Here is a 21,141-nt window from a genome sequence, read left to right on the forward strand (position 1 = left end):
AAATTTCATCAAGCGACTGTGAATTTGACTAAAAGTATGTCCCTTTTCAGTCGTTTTTGTGGTGGATTTTCCGCCTTCTGCACATAGAATGAAAAAATTCTCACTCATAAAAATGGCAGTCTCGTTGAGGCTATATACCACCAATAGTTGTTATTCGGAACTCTCCGGTCTGGGTTTTCCGATATTTGAGCACGCGCGGTAGGTACAAACAAAGGCTGGCGCGAAAATTTAAACCGATAACTTACATTTGAGAAGTTCGCTATATTTTCCATTAAAACGTCGTAATGCCAACAAAAGATGCAGTTGGGGAACGTGCAATAGTGACAGCCGTTATTGCCACAAACCGCATATGACTGGGTACCGTTTTACCCTTTCAAAAGCCAAATGTGGACATGGAAAGATGTTTACACTGGATAAACTATGTGCGCGTCATCACTCGACCTTATCAGCGGAAAAGATTGGGAAACACCATTATATTTGTTCAAAAGTTTGTAATCTTTATAAAATCCATGTGCATTCATTTTTTATTTGTATAAAATTCATACTGATCGCATTTTACTTGTATGAAAACGGTGTAACACGATAAGACTGCATGAACATGTAATAATATTGACTCCATTTGCTTTGCACTTGCACTTATTTAGCCTATATTACAATGAACAAACCATTTTGTTGGATTCTCAATGCAACGCTTGTTTACATGGCACAAATAACCCTACCGTGTTATTTTGAAGTGCATCAGTCTTTGCAAAATTCTTAATGTGACAGTTATGCATTTTGAATCGTATCTCGTCGTTGATCGGTGGGTATTAAAGCAAAATATTGGGATATGGAGGAAATGAAGATTGCATGCCAGCCAATTTGAATAATCGCGGCAGACACACATTTTCAAGGGGGGTATGTCTAAACGATATTACAGTACTGTACGATTAAATACCAGTTTACTACCAGTACAAATAAGCGGAACCACATTAATGGTATTTTACTAATTTTATTATTTTGGATGTTGAATGCTGTAAACAGTGGTCGGAGTCTTGGTCGCAAGAAATACACACCATATCCCTTTTAAGGGGTCATTTTTTTATTGTAGATTTGAACTTCTCTTTTTTAATTCTTCGGACAATGTGTAGTCAGCTGCGTACCATGACAACAGGCAACTACGAGCCTGAAAGTTAAACGTTATTCTAACCACACTCGAAACGAATAAAGAACAGATTCCAGTTCATTGGACGCGTAAGTTGATTAATGAAGATATCATAACAGCTGTCAAACGGTCGTAAAAATTATTGGTGCATCATGATGAAAATATTGCATATTCAAGCTTTCGTCAAAGATATTTTATCAAAATCATTATAATAAATTTATCATCGATGATAGTTATTTGAAACAAATGTCTATTATATATTTCTATAACAAGGTATTATTTATAGAGTTGTAATAGATGAATGTTATGGGTAGGTCCGTTTCTCAAAAATTAGGAATTGACTGCGTTTTTAACTTCGAAGACATCGCCCTAAAATGCATTTCAGACGCATTCAGGTAATGTGCAGATTGGGAGGGCCGTTCGCGCTGTAAGCGAGTACATGTGTACATTACATTACAATAACAATCAATGCATTTACTAGTGTTTACCGTTATGAAGAAGATGATTTTTGTAAGTTCCTACTATATACATTTTAGAAAAACACAAGTTTTATCAGTATTGGTCCAGAGGTTTAAGAGGATTTATTGTTGAAGTAAAAATGTTCGCACACGCGCACAACAGTTGACGATAGACGACAAGTATTGTTTGTTTTTTTGCAAATTAGCAAGCTGGTACCATCTATATTCCAAACACCCAAACCAAGCTGATAAATCAGGCATTTCAATTCGTCTTTGAAAAAACATTAATACAACCAATGAACTCAGTTTTGAGTGATAAATGTTTTTAACAGCTAACTGTGATTGTAAAAGCAACTTTGCACATCCCACCTCTTATCTGCACATGAACATGTACTTTTAATAGCGAGCTCGCTGAGCCGCCGTAGGCGGCTCGACAGCTCGCATTACGTTAACACGTGTATTGGACTGTAGATCTACACAGGTTGTTGTTTTGAAAAGTTTGGTATCTTCGCGCGCAACCGAACCTGATATCCGAAACCGGAACTGGAAATTTTGGAAGTAAATAACCAGCGTCTCCTGATTGATCATAATGATAAAATAGAAAAAAAGATCAAATTTACGGCTTTTAAATATTTTAAAATTCTTCTCTCTATTTATTATTATTGTTACTATATTTCGAATAAAGCATCAGCATTCTTCGTGTAAAACATTTGTCTTCATTCAGGGACTTCCCCGTTCGATGACGTCATCACAAAATGTATCCAAGTAACGAATGACGTCACCGTTTTGTGTGTACATAGCAAGTGTCAACACCGACCGCTACTCGCACTTTTTATTAAAAATGATGACAAAACAAGTAAGTGCTATTATTTATTGGACGATTGCCATTGAGGAACAAACACGCGATTGGTTCGGCATGTACTCAGGTACCAAACTTTTTCAAACAACAATCTGCACAGTCAAATACTCGATTTCATAATCATTTCACATAGTGTTTTTCTTTCACTGTCTAAGCCATGCATTACATTTAAATTTAAAGGTGGTAAATCACATTTGAGTATCATTTCAACATGACCAAACTTTATTATCTGATATTGTACATATCCAAGGTGCCTGAACCACGTGACTTTTTCGGCTATGTGTGGGACAATCGGATGTAAACAAAACGTCGCTTCAGGTAACCTTTTTGATAATTTCATCATTATTTCAAAACCATTTTCAAAAAAACAAAGACGAGTGCCCGGTCATTGTCAAAAGACACAAAACTTTGGTAAGTTTGCGCTCAATTAATTAAGTAATTTTTCCAAAAAGTGCAACCGCGTGCTTGAAAACACACGAAGTGAAATGCTATGTTTGGTATATTTTTTATTCGATCAACAAAAACGTAGATTACAATATTGTCGAGGGTTTAAAAAATAGGGCGGACATTGTAATTCTTCATAGAGAAGCTACATACATTGTATATTTGCGCAAATACATCTGATTCGGAGTGTGTGTATGAAAATGTAATGATGCTATGTGTGGGACAAATTTTTTAAATGCTTTGTGTGGTATACAAACTAAACTAGAGAATCGAAAGATTGACATTAACGTCAATTACATTTAAAGTCTGTCTGAATAACAAAAGTTGGTCAATAAACATTGTTGTTAGTGTTTTGCGCGCCTTAAATATGATAATCCTACGTTCATGTAACTATAAATTATCATGATTGTCGATAACTTATATTCATATTTTGTTTACTTTTAGAATGCCTTTGTTTGCGAACAGTGTGGCAGAGAGGTCAAAACACGGTCGGGGATCTCCTAACACAAAGCCACCCACGCACGGACAGGAAAAAAGTTCCGTTGGGCAAACTTTTTCTTGTTTGTTTCTATAAAATATATTGTTACAAAATGTTGAATTTTCAGTGAATTGTTACTGCCGACTAATGCACTTGTTTAATACACAAAATCGTAAGGATTGTTTGTGCAAGATGTCATGTGAATATTATTGCAACAAAACTACAAAAAGTGTTAGTTGTGTGTTTTTTAGCAGGAATGTGTAGGCATTTTTGACTGTAACGAATTTAATAAATAAGCATAAAGAGATCATAAGCATTTTTAAACAAATAGACACTAGGATCAATGACATTTTTTTCTGGAAAATCATGTATTTGTATGTAAATCCTATTGAGCTATCTGATATATCACACATGCTATTTTTTAAGTTTAACAGTTTATATCAGTTGTATTTTGTTCTTTTCAGGGAGATTAAAGTATTTTTGGAAGCACCTTCAAGAGACGTACTGATATCTTGATCAATGAAAAGTTGTCATATACAAACATGTATAGTAAATGTTCCAAAGTTTAAATGACTGTTTGATTTATTACCAGATGGTGCAAGTATTGCAGGGAAAGAAAACAATCAAAGTAAACATTACATAAAAATTTGACATTTCAACAAATTGAACAACATTATATGATTTAATGTTAATTACTTGGTGCAGTGGTAACAAGATCTTGCAGCGCCCTTTCATGACCGGGGCGAATGGGTATTTTCATTAAACATCTCAAACTATTGTCAGTTATTCAGCTTTCATTTGAATTTGAGTAAATTAAGTATTGATGCAATTCAATATGTTTGTTGGCATAATGACCCCCACAAGTCAAGACGTTTTGGCGATGATCATTTGTTATGACTTAATTGAAGCATTCATATGTTTGAATAGCAAGATTTGCAAATTCATAAATTGACTGATTACAATTTCTTTGTGAATACTAATGTACTTCTTTATGTATTTGGCGCTTTAATTTCTATTGTTACATGTGCATGCTAGTTATAAAGTAATGGTATTATTAATGACGTGTTTATTTTGATATACTGAAGATATTCATGGAGATTATATTGGAATAGACCACAAACAAGCATTATTGGATTCGAAGATGTTCAAATGGAGATGATATTGGAATAGACCACAAACACGCATCATTGGATTTAAATTATTTGTTATGAAACACCTGTTTTATTAACACACATTATCAGATTTTATATTCATCTAATCAATTTTAGTAATAACATAGATACAAAACCGATAAATATACACACATATCAATACACACACTTTGTTTTGCTTATGCAAAAATACATGTTAAATGGTATGTTTGCGTAGTTAGTTGAAATAGCTTTCCATAAACATCACAGAATGAAGCGGGGTCCCTGTCTCTGTCACCGTGGTTTTGATTTTTAACTTGCCACATATCACCTTCCGTGTGGTTTGATGGTGTTCATGTAGTTCTTACACAGCTTCGAACCTTAAAAGCGTTACAGATCTTTCGACTAATCCTTTTCAAGTCTGAAAAACAAAAGAAGTAAAACCCATTTTAAAGCATGTGCTCTTATTTATTTTCTTTGTCATTCATTAAAAAATGGACCAAATTCAATAATCAGGCAGAAATATCAATCATTATATTTATTTAAAGACAATAAATAAAACAAAGAAATATTATATTTCAACATAACATGTATGCTTTAATAAGAATTAAGTTCAGTTAAACATAAATTGGTTAATCATTACACGATTACTTCAGTATTCAATAATGTAACATTTGGTTAATTTGATATATTTTCAGGACAGACTAAAGTTTATGTTCTAGATTCTTACAAAACTGTGTTCAGATTAAATGCAGAATTCTTGTATACCACACATAGCATTTAAAAAATGTATCCAACACATAGCAGTATAACATTTATATACACACACTCCGAATAAGATGTATTTGCGCAAACATACAATGTAAGTAGCTTCTCTATGAAGAATTACAATGTCCGCCCTATTTTTAAACCCTCGACAATATTATTATCAATGTTTTTGTTGATTGAACAAAAAATATACCACACATAGCATTTCACATCATGTGTTTTCAAACACGCGGTTGCACTTTTTGGAAAAAAATACTTAATTAATTTTGCGCAAACTTAACAAAGTTGTGCCTTTTTACAATGACCGGGCACTCGTCTTTGTTTTGTTTTTTAAATGGTTTTGAAATAATGAAGAAATTATCAAAAAGGTTACCTGAAGCGACGTTTTGTTTACATCCGATTGTCCCACACATAGCCGAAAAAGTCACGTGGTTCAGGTACCGTGATATCTATTCTCTTCTATTGCAAAAAATACAAGAATTTAGCTTACTTGTTATGCCTCACAAAATGGCATGATTCAAACAAATATTGCTACCTTTGACAATATCTCATAGTGAGGGAGATAGTGCTCTTATTGACATCTGGGCTAACCTTTCTGGTAAAGAACATTCTAAATTAATTATTTGATAATTACTACAAATACTAATAGTGCAATGTTTATAGATACTATAAAATGTGATTGATTCAAGCAATCAAAAGATGTGATCAAATGTGATTAACCATATTTAAAACATAAATTCAAATAAAATATAAATAACTTTGAGGTGGGTGACATGACAGTCGCTACCTTTAGTACAGTGGCTGACTTGACATTCTATACCTTGAGTACGGTGGGTGACGTGATAGTCGCTACCTTGAGTACGGTGGGTGACGTGACAGTCGCTAACTAAAATGACGTTTAAACAGTAGTTAGGAATATACAAATTAATTTAATCCTAGTATTTTGGTACTTAAAAAATATATACTTACAAGTGTAAAATTATCAAAGTGTTATATCAATGGTATTAAATAATATGTTTTGGTGGGTGACATAATTATCGCTGACCTACCTTGCATTTATTCCTCAATTATGGTAATTTGAAATTACTTTGACTTTAAATGCTCACAAAGGAAAATAAAACAAAAATGCTGCCTGGCCCTTGTGAAATCTAAGTACAGTATGCAACATGGAGAAATCATTGCTGATGCCAGTGAAAATTATAATTGAGAAGGTAGCAGCAGTTGGCTGTTCTAAATTTTTACATTGTAGGTTCTAGTTGATTGTTTAGTGTTTTAAGGAGGAAATGCCAAGGACATACATAATAGATTATTATATAGCTCCTTGGTATATACCAATCTTTGTTTGCTGCACAATTTGTTTATCACGGTTTTTCAATAAATAGGAACACCAGGGGTGTACAATTGATTTTTTTAAAATATTTACGCATGCGTTTTTGATATGTTTATTGAGGAGCCATATCCATCACACACGTACATGCGAAGTTTACATGCATATCTATTATACTTTTTTATATATGATGGTTTTGTTTGTGCCCGTGTATATTATTCACAGAGCCTACTCTAAATGTATGTCTACTTTGTTTTATTGTCAACTATGCAGAATATAAACGACTGTATAATGTACAGAGGATTTTACAATAAATAGTACCTCATTCTGAAGATGCCTATCTGTTTGTAGAGACCGTCAGTGAACGTGTTCTTTTTATCTCACGAAAATTTCAATGATCAAATGAAGAAAGAAAAATTGTGTTGTCTCATTTTTTTAAATATGTACTGAACACAAGTTTTTGTATTTTGTATAAAACGTGTTGTGTTGATTTCGCATATATGTTAATTACAAAATAATCATATTTATGACTGAGGTGAACCACTAATTACATATGTTTATTCGTTCTGTTTCCTATATAAGTGCACTTCAATAAATTTAAACGACACTATAGAGTAACGGAAATTTAATAAACATTGAAAAATGTATTGTGTGAAGCAAACATTAAACAATAGCCGATACAGAGCTTTCGCGCTAAAACATGCAGAAATGGATGATAATGGCATTATCTATACAAAATATTTCTAAGTGACATATATTACTTGTGAAAAATAGTGTTAACTGAGCATTTAGACCACACAAACTGTTCCTTTGCAGATTTACAATATTAACATAATATAATTTAGGCACACACATAAGTGCTAGCATTCTTTATAAACCATTGCAATGAAATAAACACAATGAAGTATAAATCCCAATCTCCCAACATGCCTGAAACGTTATATATGTTACAAGTCACGGATATTTTATCGTCACGGACATTTCTGCGATTCGCATATACCAGAAGGGGTAATCACGTGATAGTCAAGATGACGACGTCCATACCGAGACAATTATTTTTTCGCCGTTTTATACCCTTTATTACCTCTGTTTATTTTTTAAATGACGACTCACTTTCCAGCCATATCAGTAAAAGGTGATTAGCGTATATTTCGTATTTAAATTCGCTAAATATCTCGACTTGACTCCCCGCAAATTTTCTTAATGGAGCCCTAATTAGGTCATTCCGCTAAGAAATTCGCACCGAGTAAAGTCGAAATGTAGAGCGAATATTACTATGAAATAGTAGCCAGTAACTTTCTTCCTAATATGGCTGGAAAATGAGCGGCATAAAAAAATACAAGTAATAAAGGGTATAAAACGACGAAAATACCTGCCTCGGCATGGACGTCGCCATCTTGTTTGTCACGTGATTACCCCCTCTGATATACTATTCAACTTCTTTGACTTTAGCCCATTATTGTGTGGGTATATTCATTTATACCAGTAAACCGAAAGTTTAATTTATTATAAGCACTATTGCTAAATCTAATACTGTTCATAAAGGTTCTGAATATTCACGCGAGTGTTGTTTTCCAATTGAAACATTCTGTTTGACTTCCCCGTAGCAATTGGTGCTGCAATAGTTTACATTTACATATTTACATATTTGTTTTCGAAGAAAATGCATTGTTTAAAACCAACAGTATCACAGAGGTTACTTATATGTGGATGGTATAATGTATTAATATGAGAAGGCGACAGTAACGGACATTTAAATTAGATGTTTTGTTAAATCACTTTTGCTAACTATTTGATCTGAAATGCCAAACTACGATTAATTTTTATTTTATATGAATGGGTTTATAATGTATAACAAGGATAGCCCGTGTTTTATATCGTCAATGTGTCGTTATTACCTGGCGACAGGCATTGTTCCTATTTATTGAAAAACCGTGTATAGTTTCATGTGTTACGCAATATTCACCTTCGATATATCTTCTCTTCAGGTATACATAATTATCGAAGTATAGGTCACTTTATGGTTTAGATAATTACTTATTAAAATTTAGAGTTATTTAGTTACAAGGACTGTTCTGGTGCTCTTATTCCGCAGTTGGTATTCAAACCATATATATTTTACCAGATTTGTGCAAAATAAGGTGATTTTATCTCAACTATACACAGTCGGCAAATTAATTAGCATCATTTTTACAAACAGAAGCTTTTGTGGGGCTTTTCAAACATTAACTCATTTGAGCTTTTGAACTGACAATATACTGTTCTAAATCATAACAAAATATAAATTAAATGTAATTCTTTGTAAAATTTTCTTAAAGCAAGGTATCATGCTATTATACAACATTGCAGTTTACCTACATATTTTTAAAAGGTCAGATAGCTTAATTGGAAGAGGAACCCAGGCCAATATCATATGATCAATATCATCAGATGGCTCATGGATGGATCGGGTTCGAATGCCGATTTACGAAATCGTAATCCTGTCGTAGCGAATTATTTTTTTCCTATCGAAGTTAACACTTATGAATGACAAACACACAATCCGAAATAGATCTACGTTTATGATTCGTTCGATGCTTTAAAATATTAAAAAAAACAGGGTTAAAACCACCGCGTCAAAATTGTTGTCCCTAAAATACTGAGAGAAACTAGATCTATCTATCTAGATAGTATGTTTTATCTGAGAAATGACGTCACACTAGATACGTCATACATTGCGTAATCAAGTAAATGAAAATTATAAATACGGAAAGCTGGTTCGGTAATATATTTTAAAGAAGACAAAAGGATGATATATAATATAACGATAACATTCATGATGCGTCCCAATAAATTTCAAAGGTCAAATATTAGAACATGTTAATCGGCGCGTAGGAATACATACTTACGGTTAGATCACGGTCACGTGATGTACTGCAGGATATCAACTAGTTTATCCGACCCTGCTTTATTTGGTCAATGTTTGCAACAGAGGCAGGAAAAATACATATTCTGGGTTATAAACTAACATTCATAACCAATTGGCACAACTTTGTCCCTTCTATCTTTCGTATAGTAGATATAGGAGTTTCGCTGAACATCTTTGAGCCCGGTACAAATTTTAGGGACCATGTCTACTTGGCTTGTGCTAATATATTTTATTTAGAACTTGCGCTCTGTTGGTTTTTCCGCTTTCTGAGCGCCTGCGGGACGTGTAAAAACATTGTAATGTAGACATTAATATTACCGGGATCTGATTAACGTTCACATTAATTTTCAGACATTAAGTATTTCAAAACACACCTTTAAGTTAGGTCAAAGACAAGGGTTGTACACTATGCAGGGAAGTTGAAGACGGTAGTCAGTTGCTCTGGTGAACTACTTTTTGTCACTTAACAATTTTTCAAAAGACGTGTATCTGTTTATACATGTTCCTTATTTTGTTTTGTTTTTGGTAGATTTTTTTTATTATTGCTTGTTGTAAATTTTGAATGTTCAGATGTGTTACCTACTTTTTAACCAAGTTTTGAACTACTATTTTTTATGTAACCACTGTTAATATTTTATGCACTTATATGTATATGTAGTTGTATCGTTTTGGATGTTACAGTTTTGATTTGAATAAAACCCTCAAAACAGACAAAAAAATAAAATAAAACATTTTCAAAAGGATTGGACAGAACTTATTATTTTTCCATGATCCTGTCACTGGTATTATTATGAAATGGAGTCTTACAATACAAATAATGAGGAGGAAATCACAGACCAACCGACAATAAACAAGAAGGCCAAAATGGACATATGTCGCTCACCTGTTGAACATCGCTCTTTTTGGCATCTATATTCAGATTCGACTTCCATTGTGTCTAGGTCAGCGCAAAAGTGTATGTACTTGTATCAAAATGAGCGATTTTGGCTTATTTTCTTTATTAAGTGTCACCAAGAACAGTCACGTGAAGTTTTAAAGAAAATAAATGGCATAGTGTAAGAAGTCGTTTAAAGGCATTTCTATTTTTAGCTCTGATGGCCATCTTGTTCAGTGGTGCAGAACGATTTTAGCCATTGTTTAAAGGTCATCCAAGAATCATTCCTGTGCAGTTTGGTCAAGATCCAATAATTGGTTAAGAATGAGATGTCATTAAAGTGAAATATCTTTTTTTAGCTCTTGTTGCTTAATTAAGCATTGGAGCGGAACTGCTATTTTAATGAGAAAAGAGGATCATCAACTGATCATTCCTGTAAAGTTTAATCCAAATCCAGTCATTGGTTTAGGATGGAATGTCGATTAAGTGCTCCTGTGACCTACTAGTATAATGCATGTTAACGGAACTAGTTATGTAACTTGGTAGAGTACCATCCGCGGATCATTCCTGTGAAGTTTGGTCAAGAGCCATGCATTGGTTAAATAGGAGATGTCGATTAAGTGGAAATCATTTGTTTAGCTTATGTGACCTACTTAATCAGCGGAGCGGAACGATTTATATAACTTTTGTAGATGATTATCCACTGATCATTCCTGAAAATTTAATCAAAATCCAGTCAGCAGCTTCAGAGGACATGCTGTTTAAAGCAAATGTTGACGACGGACGGACGACGGACATCAGACCATCCTAAAAGCTCACCTTGAGCACTTCGTGCTCAGGAGAATAAAAAGCATGATTATTCTCTTAACAAGCGCTGACCGCAGTTTTACTCCAATTTTTTGCATTGCAGCTTTCTGTTTTCATGTAATTTGTCGCTTCTCTCACAAAGACTAGCTAAAATGTAGTACGCATTGCTTGTCTGAAAACATTTCCAGGGAGGCATAATATTTGTTTACACGTGTGAATCCTCTGGTCTGGTCCAAGTTTAAGGTACAGCATGCCAACGGATTTAACCGATTTAAACCACCAATGCTTTCTGTAATATTAATTATGTTATTTTTAACATTAAATTTTTTATTAAGCGTTTAGGATAGACATGTAATGTTTTAGACTTATTTCTGAACATGTATGTTAACAATATTAAAAATATTGCGATATCTTACGTTTTTTGTTACCGTTTTCGTAAATGTATAACTATGAATGATGATGGATTTTTTCATAGAATAAAATTATTTGTCCAACGAAAAGAAGCCTTTAATATAGATGTGCGCTTCAAACAGCATTAAGTGAAGTATCTGAAAGCGTTCATTATTGTCGTCGGCATAATCTAAGTTAAATTCATATAAAGAAATAAATCTATAACGAAAACATTTTGGCAACATAATGTTCAGACCTGAAATAGCACATCACTATTTAAATAGTTGTACAATTAAAATCCAATATGCTTAGTTGAAATAGTTCATTGATTTTTATATTGCGTCATATTAATACTGAACTAGCTTTGCATAAACATATATCCTTTTTCTTTGACATATGTTTTCTCTTAAAACACATGTGTAAACACAGATGATGGCATTGTCAACAATCTAGTTCATGATTATTCATACTTAGTCTGATAGCTTTATTATTATTTATTTTATATAAATTTCCAAAATTAGGTTGCATTTTCCCACGTGTGAAATTTTTGTTTAGTGTGATTCATTCGGATTTAATGCAGGAAAAAGGATCATAATTTGTGTTTTCATTTTATTATATTAAGGGCTTGTATGTGTGTTTTTCAGCATTACGGGAAATTTTAAACAAAGCGCTTAAAAAAACATATTCCTGGGATTGCATAACTTTTGTTTACATGTGTATACCCTGTTATCCATTCAGGACCATGTTTTATATTCAGCACGACTATAACGTTTTCTCAATATGTGTTCGTTACATAAGAGTAAAGCTCTATTTGCTTCAGCGTTTATTTATGATATAAATAAAATGTTTTAAAGTACCCATATTACTGACCATGTACGTTAGCACAATTCCGAAAATTGTGAATTATTTTATATATTTTATTACCGTTTTCGTGAATGTATAATTATGTACCATGATGGGTTGAAATATTTTATTTATTTTTATGTTTCGTTATATTAATACTGATATAACTTGCATAAAAATAAGTCCTTTTCTTAAAAAATTGCTTTCTCTTATAATCACATGTGTAAACACAGATGTTGGGAAAATAGCATTGGCAGCAATCTAGTTGATAAAACATTGTATAATTATATCTGATTACCCATTCTTAGACGGATAGCTTTATTATCATGTATTTTTATATACATTTTCAGAATTAGGTTACATTTGCTACAGTCTGAAACGTATGGTTGGTTTAATTCACTCAGACTTGCTGGAAGAAAAAAGTACCAATAAGAAAGTTTTGAGTTGTCATGTTATTATATTAAGGGTTTGTTGCAGCAATGTGATCAAAATTTTAGATCGTGATAATTTCTTACATGCATTTATATTGTTTTCTACTAAAACAGTATTATGTCGAAGTATATGAACGCATTCTGTTGATGGGGTCAACTTAAATATCTTCATATACAATTAACAATACATAGTTAATGTAGATTTTATGTTGTACTTTTTATATAGAAAAAACGTCAACGCTTATTTTAAATTGACCTGATTCATCACCTATATTTTCTGGATAAATGTTAACTTTATAACATTGACACTCTCATTTGTACGAAAAACTGATTTTAATATCGCCATATAATTATGTAATATGCATACAGTGTACGCCTGAATACGCATCTATGGTAGTCAAATAAAACGCATGTAGAAAAATATACATTAAACCATAATAGTTTAATTATTTCGCTTGCATGGACAAACTTATTCTTTCTGTATGTGTATGTCTAGAATTAGGTGGAATTTTGATCAAAGCGCTTTTTAAAACATATTCCTGGGGTTGCATAATTTGTTTTTGCTCGCGTATACCCTGTAATCCTTTCAGGACCATGTTTAATGTTCATGCCTTTAACGTGTTTTAAATATGCGATCATTATATAAGAGTAAAACTCTATATGCTCCAGCCTTTATTTAGGATAGAAATATTATGTTTTAAAGTACATGTAGTTTCTGATCATGGGCGTTAACACAATTCAACTGTTGTGATATCTTTTACCGGTATATATTTTATAAGCGTTTTTGTAAATGTATATTTACGTACCATACTGGGTTTCAGCATAGCATACAAGTTACTTGTCCAACGAAAAGGAGCCTGTACTATGGATTTGCCCTTAAATCAGCATTTAGTCGAAGTACCTGAACGCTTTCATTTTTGTCGTCGGATAATTTAAGTTCAATTTATATAAAGAAGTAGTCTAAAACAATGATTTTGGCAACAAAATCGTTCACGCCGAGGGGCTATGTCACTTTTGAAGGGCCCAAATGGGCAAAGTCTTCAAAAAAACATGAAATTAAGAATATAATTTGAACATATAATACTGGTATAAACTGGAAATATCTCACGGGAAATGTATTTATGTATTTTGAAATAAAAATCATTTTAGAAATTTGTGTACATATTGATGTCATAACTTTGAGGTTCAATGCCACTGTAATGAAGGTAAACAAGGTGAAACTTCAGCTGCCATAGCGGCACAGCATTCCCATCATCAACCGCGCCTGGTGCTTTATTTACGGCCTATGACCAATTGCCGATCAGCACAGCATAGAACATAACAAAACAACACACATAACAAAGGCCGTTGAATAAAGCTGGTGTCACCGCATTGGAACGGTCAATGCTAAGCATTTGGGGGTTTGAACCGGTTTTAGAGCGCTCAACCTCACATTTGGCCCAGCGATATTCAAAACACACATACGTGTAAATAAACATTTACCTGATAGGATTGTAACACAAATTAAAAGGCAATAAAAGAGAACTACAAATGTTCAATTTAATTACAAATTAATTACTCTATGGTAAGAAGAAACCAGAACAACAGCGCTACAATTTTCTGAGGCACGATGCAATGAACGAACAAGTATCAATTACATCCCATCTTTTGAAAAAAAAAAGCTTTCAAGAAATAACCTCATATAGTTAATTATTCAGAGCATCGTCGCACATGGTCAGGAAGAAGATGCAATTATGGGTGTAAAGAGCCAAATTGTACACCTTGGTTGTGTATATTAATAGAACCGAAATATAAAGTAAGGAAAATAAGTATAACTTATATGATATTTACCACCTAAAAAAAATTCCTTTACAAGCAGTAAAATATGTACTGAAAAGAGAGGGGATTGTTGATAATCATATAAAACTTAAAGGCATTTAGAAAGTAAACAATGTATAATTATACAAATAAAAAATCATAAAAACAAAAACATCCAGACTGAGAAGTATATAAATGAATGCTAGCTAGTCGAAGTCAGCAACTCATTGTACATGGAAAGTTCTTTAAGTGTTTAAGTGTCCGAGTGTCGTATTTTAACACTTTTATCCGCAACAGGCCAAAGGCGCTGTCTCATATTGTTCGCTCGTATGACCCGTCATTCATTAGTTCGATTTGTACTTCGTGTTTTATTTCTTTTTAAACATTCTTATGATTTGTTTCGACCAAATTTCTCTTTTGTCGTTTTTAATATTTGGTTTATTGTACAAATATGTATCAGCATGAGGTATATGTAAAATACAAACAATTTTTATTTAAAATGGGAATCAATTGTCTTGTTGACATCAACAAGCTTTATAATAATGTATTTTTGCATACATTTTAAGAATTCGGTTGCATTTTCCACAGTCTGAACTGTTATGTTTGGTTTCATTCTTTGGGACTTGCTGGAAGAAAAAATATCAATAAAAAAGTTTTGTGTTGTCATGTTATTATATTAAGGGCTTGTTGCAGAAATGTGATCACAGTATTAGAATCTGATAATTTTATTTAGGAATTTATATTGTTTTCTACTAAAAGTATGTTATTTAGGATAGAAATGTTATGTATTAAAGAACATGTAATTTCTGATAGTGGACGTTAACAAATTCAAAAGTTGTGATATCTTTTATATATTTTATTACCGTTTTTGTGAATGTATATTTACGTACCCTGCTGGGTTTCAGCATAGCATACAAGTACTTGTCCAACGAAAAGAAGGCTGCGCTATGGGTTTGCCATTAAATCAGCATTAAGTCGAAGTACCTTAAAGCTTTAATGTTTGTCGTCGGATAATTTAAGTTCAATTTATATAAAGAAATAAGTCTATAACAATGATTTTGGCAACAAAAACGTTGACGACTTTAATAGTATATCACCATTTAAACAGATGCAAAATTTAAATCCAACTGCTAAGATGAACTAGTTTTTTTGTTTCGTCATATTAATACTGAATGAACTTTGCATAAAAACCATTTTCTTTAACAAATGCTTTCTCTAATAATCACATGTGTAAACACAGATGTTGGGAAAGTAGCATTGCCAACAATCTAGTTCATAATATTATCTGATTATTCATACTTACACGGATAGCTTTATTTTTATTTATTTTATATACATTTTCAGAATAAGGTTGCATTTTCAACATTGTGAAATGTTATGGTTGGTGTTTAGTTGTGAGCTTTAGCTCACAACTAATGTAGAGAGGCAGTTTTGCAATTCAGTCTGCTTTAGCTAGGCTATGAACGATAACTGCAAGTAAGTCTGCTGTAAGCTATGCTATGAACGATAACCACTTCCTGCCTGCACTACCTGCATTGACATTATGCAGAAGACGAATGTTAGGAGCGTCTGCGCTACTACTGCAGTGTGTGTATTTAATCAATAGTGTTTAACAGCTTGTAAGACGACATTGGCAAGTCTAGTGTTTATCATTGAAATCTGTATATATTGGCTGCTTTCAGAGAAAACGGGCCTTAATGCATGTCAAATATGATTAGCCTGTACACATTGAGCCTGTGTAATTCGCACAAGCTAATCAAGGACGACACTTTCTGATTGTATGGTGTTTTTCGTTTAAAGACAGTATCTGGTACTGGGATGACAATTAATGCATATGCAAAAAGCCCTGTTTTCCCAAAATGAAGCTTAAATCATCTTTTTTATTTATGTTATAAAAAACCCATCTCAACCTGTGCTTTAAGACACACTCTTTATAAATTGAATGGGGTGTATTCATTTCAAACTTGCGATATAAAATGCTATAACATAATTTTGAAAACTGAGTTGCGTCTAAGATTATACAACAGCGAACAACTTCAGTGCCCCTAGCGCTTTGATATTCACACGGACTTGCTGGAAGAAAAGAACGTATCAATAAAAAGTTTTGTGTTGCCATGTTATTATATTAAGGGCGTGTTGCAGCCATGTGATAAAAGTTTTAGCTTCTGTTATTTTCTTTCATACATTTAGTTTGTTTTCTACCAAAACAGTATTATGTCGAAGTATATAAACGCATTCTCTTGATGGTGTCAAATTAAATATCTATATCTATATAAAATTTAATGATATACAAAATGAAGATGTTATGATGTATTTTAATACCAAAAAAAACGTTAACATATTAACGTATATTGTAAATTGACTTGACTCACTACTTATTTGTTCTGGTTAATATTAAACTTATATCATTGAAACTCTCATTTGTACGAAATAATATGATATCGCCTTATTGTTATGTAAGAATTATATGCAAACAGTGTACGCCTGAATAAACATATATGGTAGACAAATAAAAACGCATAAAGGAATATATACATTTTACCATAATAGTTGAATTATTTTGCATGCATGGACAAGCTGATAATTTCTATGCGTGTGTATTTCCATCATTACGGGGAATTTTTAAACAAAGCGTTTAAAACATATTCATGGGGTTGCATAACGTTTGTTTACACGTGTTACCACTGGAATCCATTCAGGACCATGTTTATGTTCAGCATGTCTATAACGTTTTCTAAATATATATTCGATATATAAGAGTATAACTCTAGTTGCCCGAGCGTTTATTTAGGATATAAATGTTATGTTTAAAGCACCTGTAATTACTGATCATGTGCCTTAACACAATGACGAAAATTGTAATATCTTTTATATATTTTATTACCGTTGATAATTATATACCATGATATATTTCAGCATAGCATACAGGTATTTGTCCAACGAAAAGAAGACTACAATGGGTTTGCCCTTAAATGATCATTAAGTCGAAGTACCTGAACGCTTTCATTTTTGTCGTCGGATAATTTAAGTTCATGGACAAACTGATACTTTCTATGTGTGTGAATTTTCAGCATAATGGGGAATTCCAAACTAAGCGCTTTTCTAAACATATTTCGAGAATTATATGATTGTTGTTTACACGCATATAAACTGTAATTCATTCGGGACCATGTTTTGTGTACAGCATGCCTACATAACTTTTACTACCTATGTGTTCATTGTTACGGTTAAATCTGAAGTTGCTCCTGCGTTTTATAGGATAGAAATGTTGATCTTACGTTTAAAATTGTTAAATTGTTAATACTAAATTTACGTTTTAAATTCTGAGCATGTATGTCAACAAAATTTCAGAAGTTGTGATATTTTTATACATATTTTAACCGTTTTCTTAAATGTTTAATTATGTGCCGTGTTGGATTTTAGCATAGTATACGAGTATTTGTCCAATGAAAAGGAGCCTGACTGTACTATAGGTATGCCCATATGTAAGTTTTTAGTCAAAGACCCTAAAAGCTTCCATTTATTTGACGTCTCGATAATGCAGGGTTCATTTAAATATAGAAATAAATATATAACAGCCATTTTGGCAATACAACTGAACACATATTACACGTATACACACATATGTTGCGAGAATAGCATTGTCAAAATCAAAATAAGATCTGAATTAGCCAAAAGGAGGTTCTCATAACGAAGATTAAAATATTTATAAACTTCGCTCATTCAGACATTTTTGTTCTTAATTTTCAAACGGGTTATTGACGAGAAGCATTTTTGAAGAACAGATAAAGACATGTTTTAAATTTCGCTGAAAAAATGGTAATACAAAAAAAACGAGTATGCTCTAACTTTTGTATATATTTAAACAACTATTGACAATTATAAGACCAATTTTCGTTTTAAATGGTAAAAATAAACTTTTTAGCACAATCAATCTGTAATATGACCAACAACACAACTAAAACGACCCAAGAATTAGTTTGACTCATACTATAATTGTTGTTATATAATGTTGACGCTGTAATACAATTTTAATATTCGAATTTGAATTCAATGACTATATACCGTTAAAATTGGTAAGCACAGCAAGATCAAAATCAGCGTTAAGGTGCTGAGCTTCTTAAGTCTGTAATTGCTACCATTAACTGCGTAGCAGTTTCCGGTTTAGAAAAGAAAACTAAGTGTTTTTGGACAAGTCGAAATTTTGAAATGTATTTCTTATATATTAAACAACAAAACAACGAAATGTAAAATGTACAGACATCTGCAGCGTTCGAAACTTGTTCTTTACAGGGTCCAACCGAAAACATATATTATTGGTTTAGAAGAATAAAATCCACATATTTTAAAATGCGCCCTAAGGCTGGATTTCATAACCACATACATACTTTTTTTAAAGAAAAATCATGAAAAATGCATGTTCTATTGTAAAACGTCTTCAAATGTATCAATATACTTGCTATATCATGCTCTACAAGCATACTAATTTTTAAAGCGGAATAGTTAACAGGTAATTAATAATTAATTAAGAGAATTAAGTCACCTTCGCCATAATGGTCGAGGTCGACTTAACTCTGCAAAATTGAATTTCGGCTTCGCCCAACGGTCGCGATAGTATTTATATATATATATATATATATATATATATATATATATATATATATATACTGTTTTATAACTAAACATTTTTTTAATTAATCAATCATACATATTAAACCGTCAATAACACCAAACATGAATGGTGTAAATTGATCCAAAAATACTTTCTTTAATTACATGTGTAAAGTTTTCAAAAATGTAAATATGGTCAAAAACATGTAATCATAAACTATACATACATGTTAGCTAGCTGTATCACACGTGTATTATAACACTGAAGTTTTAAAAAAAGTGTTTATTTTGCTGTTTAACATTAATCATGAATTCCTTTGTTTAAAACTCAACCATTAAGATAGTTCGTTAAAATGTACGAACTACATCATTAAAACGAACAAGTACATATGATCAAAGTTAGTGTGGTTAATAATACAAAGCAAAAGTAATCCAACGGAATTAATAGCACGCTGGATATGTATCACTCATAAACAAAGATTAATACTACATACACAACATTAATTTGCAAATGTACAGCCGTTGCTTTTTTTCAGCTGTTGGTAAAAAGTAATCTGACTTGTTATTAAATTCATGAATTGTTAAAACTTATAACTGATTTAGACCTAACATATACATCTTCGTTGAATATTTGTTTTATTTAAAGGACCCACACAAATCCAAACATGTAAGTGGTAAGCAAATAATACTGGTTTTACAGTAATACCTGTTTCATTTTCAAAATGTTCCAAATGTCATAATGAAGAGGCCACTGAGTATTGGATATGCATTCGTTAACAACACACTCTTCTTCAAAGAGAACACCAACAGGTTGCTTGGATATACCAATAATGCATGCGACGCGCAACTCGTGAGTGTGAAGGCGCACTAACGATTGCATTGGGATAGGAGCAATGGAATTTGTTTTCGACATTGCCAGTTATTTCTTTTTTTGTAGATGGTGCCTTGCTTTCAATACATTTGGTGATTTGGTGTGACTAAGAGCTGAATAACATTAATACATTGTTAAATGTTTTTTCGTGTTAAATTGTATATGTATTAATAGCATTGATTTCAAACGGACAATGAAGGGTTGTTTTTCGAGACTGGACGATGATTTTAGCTGATACATTTTTCTGTGTATTTATATGAAATTCATCAAAGAATTTCTTTGAATAATAACGTGTGGTGTCTAGTAGATTGAATTCGAATTTTAATATAGAAACAAGGGACAAAATTGTCACAAAACCAGGTTTTCATTGTGAAAAAAAAATCTGATAAAGGGAGAAAACTCAAACTGAACTTTTGAAATGAACAAACAAAATTAACCCCCTTTGTAAGTTTGTTTTAAAAAAAAAATGTATTTTTAGTCGTGGCGACCTTGACATTGGAGATATTGACGTGATTCTTTTCGTGCGACACACCGTCCCATGATGGTGAACAAATGTGGCAAATGATTTTAAAATCTCACAATGAATGACATAGTTATGGCCAGGACAAGCTCATTTATGGCCTTTTTTGACCTTTGAACTCAAGTGTGACCTTGACCTTGGGGATATCGACGTAATTATTTCGCGCGACACACCGTCCAATGATGGTGAACAAATGTGCCAAATGATTTTAAAATCTGACAATGAACGACATAGTTATGGCCCGGACAAGCTTGTTCCGCCCGCCCGCCCGCCCGCCCGCCCGCCAGCCAGCCAGCCAGCCAGCCAGCCAGCCAGCCAGCCAGCCAGCCAGCCAGCCAGCCAGCCAGCCAGCCAGCCAGCCAGCCAGCCAGCCAGCCAGCCAGCCAGCCAGCCCGCCCGCATTCGCCAATCTAATAACCACTTTTTTCCTTCGGAAAACCTGGTTAAAAACATACAAGTGTATATATAGGTTTATACATTT

At 32.7% G+C, this 21,141-nt stretch overlaps 2 long non-coding RNA genes across 3 annotated transcripts; one reads left to right on the plus strand and one right to left on the minus strand.

Annotated features, from left to right (window-relative positions):
- Positions 1 to 428: 428 nt before the first annotated feature.
- On the plus strand, positions 429 to 4,441 carry LOC127875053 (uncharacterized). 2 transcript variants are annotated; one of them, XR_008047238.1, is made up of 3 exons: positions 429 to 487; positions 2,327 to 2,779; positions 3,350 to 4,441. It is a non-coding gene; the product is annotated as an uncharacterized LOC127875053 (long non-coding RNA). The 2 variants fall into 2 exon arrangements; XR_008047239.1 differs by lacking the exon at positions 429 to 487 and adding an exon at positions 1,519 to 2,160.
- Positions 3,875 to 6,708, minus strand: LOC127875060 (uncharacterized). Its single transcript, XR_008047247.1, has 3 exons — positions 6,102 to 6,708; positions 5,655 to 5,740; positions 3,875 to 4,934 (listed from the first exon to the last, which is right to left on the minus strand). It is a non-coding gene; the product is annotated as an uncharacterized LOC127875060 (long non-coding RNA).
- Between the last annotated feature and the right edge of the window lie 14,433 nt (positions 6,709 to 21,141).

The sequence above is a fragment of the Dreissena polymorpha genome, chromosome 1 (assembly GCF_020536995.1).
Source record: "Dreissena polymorpha isolate Duluth1 chromosome 1, UMN_Dpol_1.0, whole genome shotgun sequence".
Classification (NCBI taxonomy): Eukaryota; Metazoa; Mollusca; class Bivalvia; order Myida; family Dreissenidae; genus Dreissena; species Dreissena polymorpha.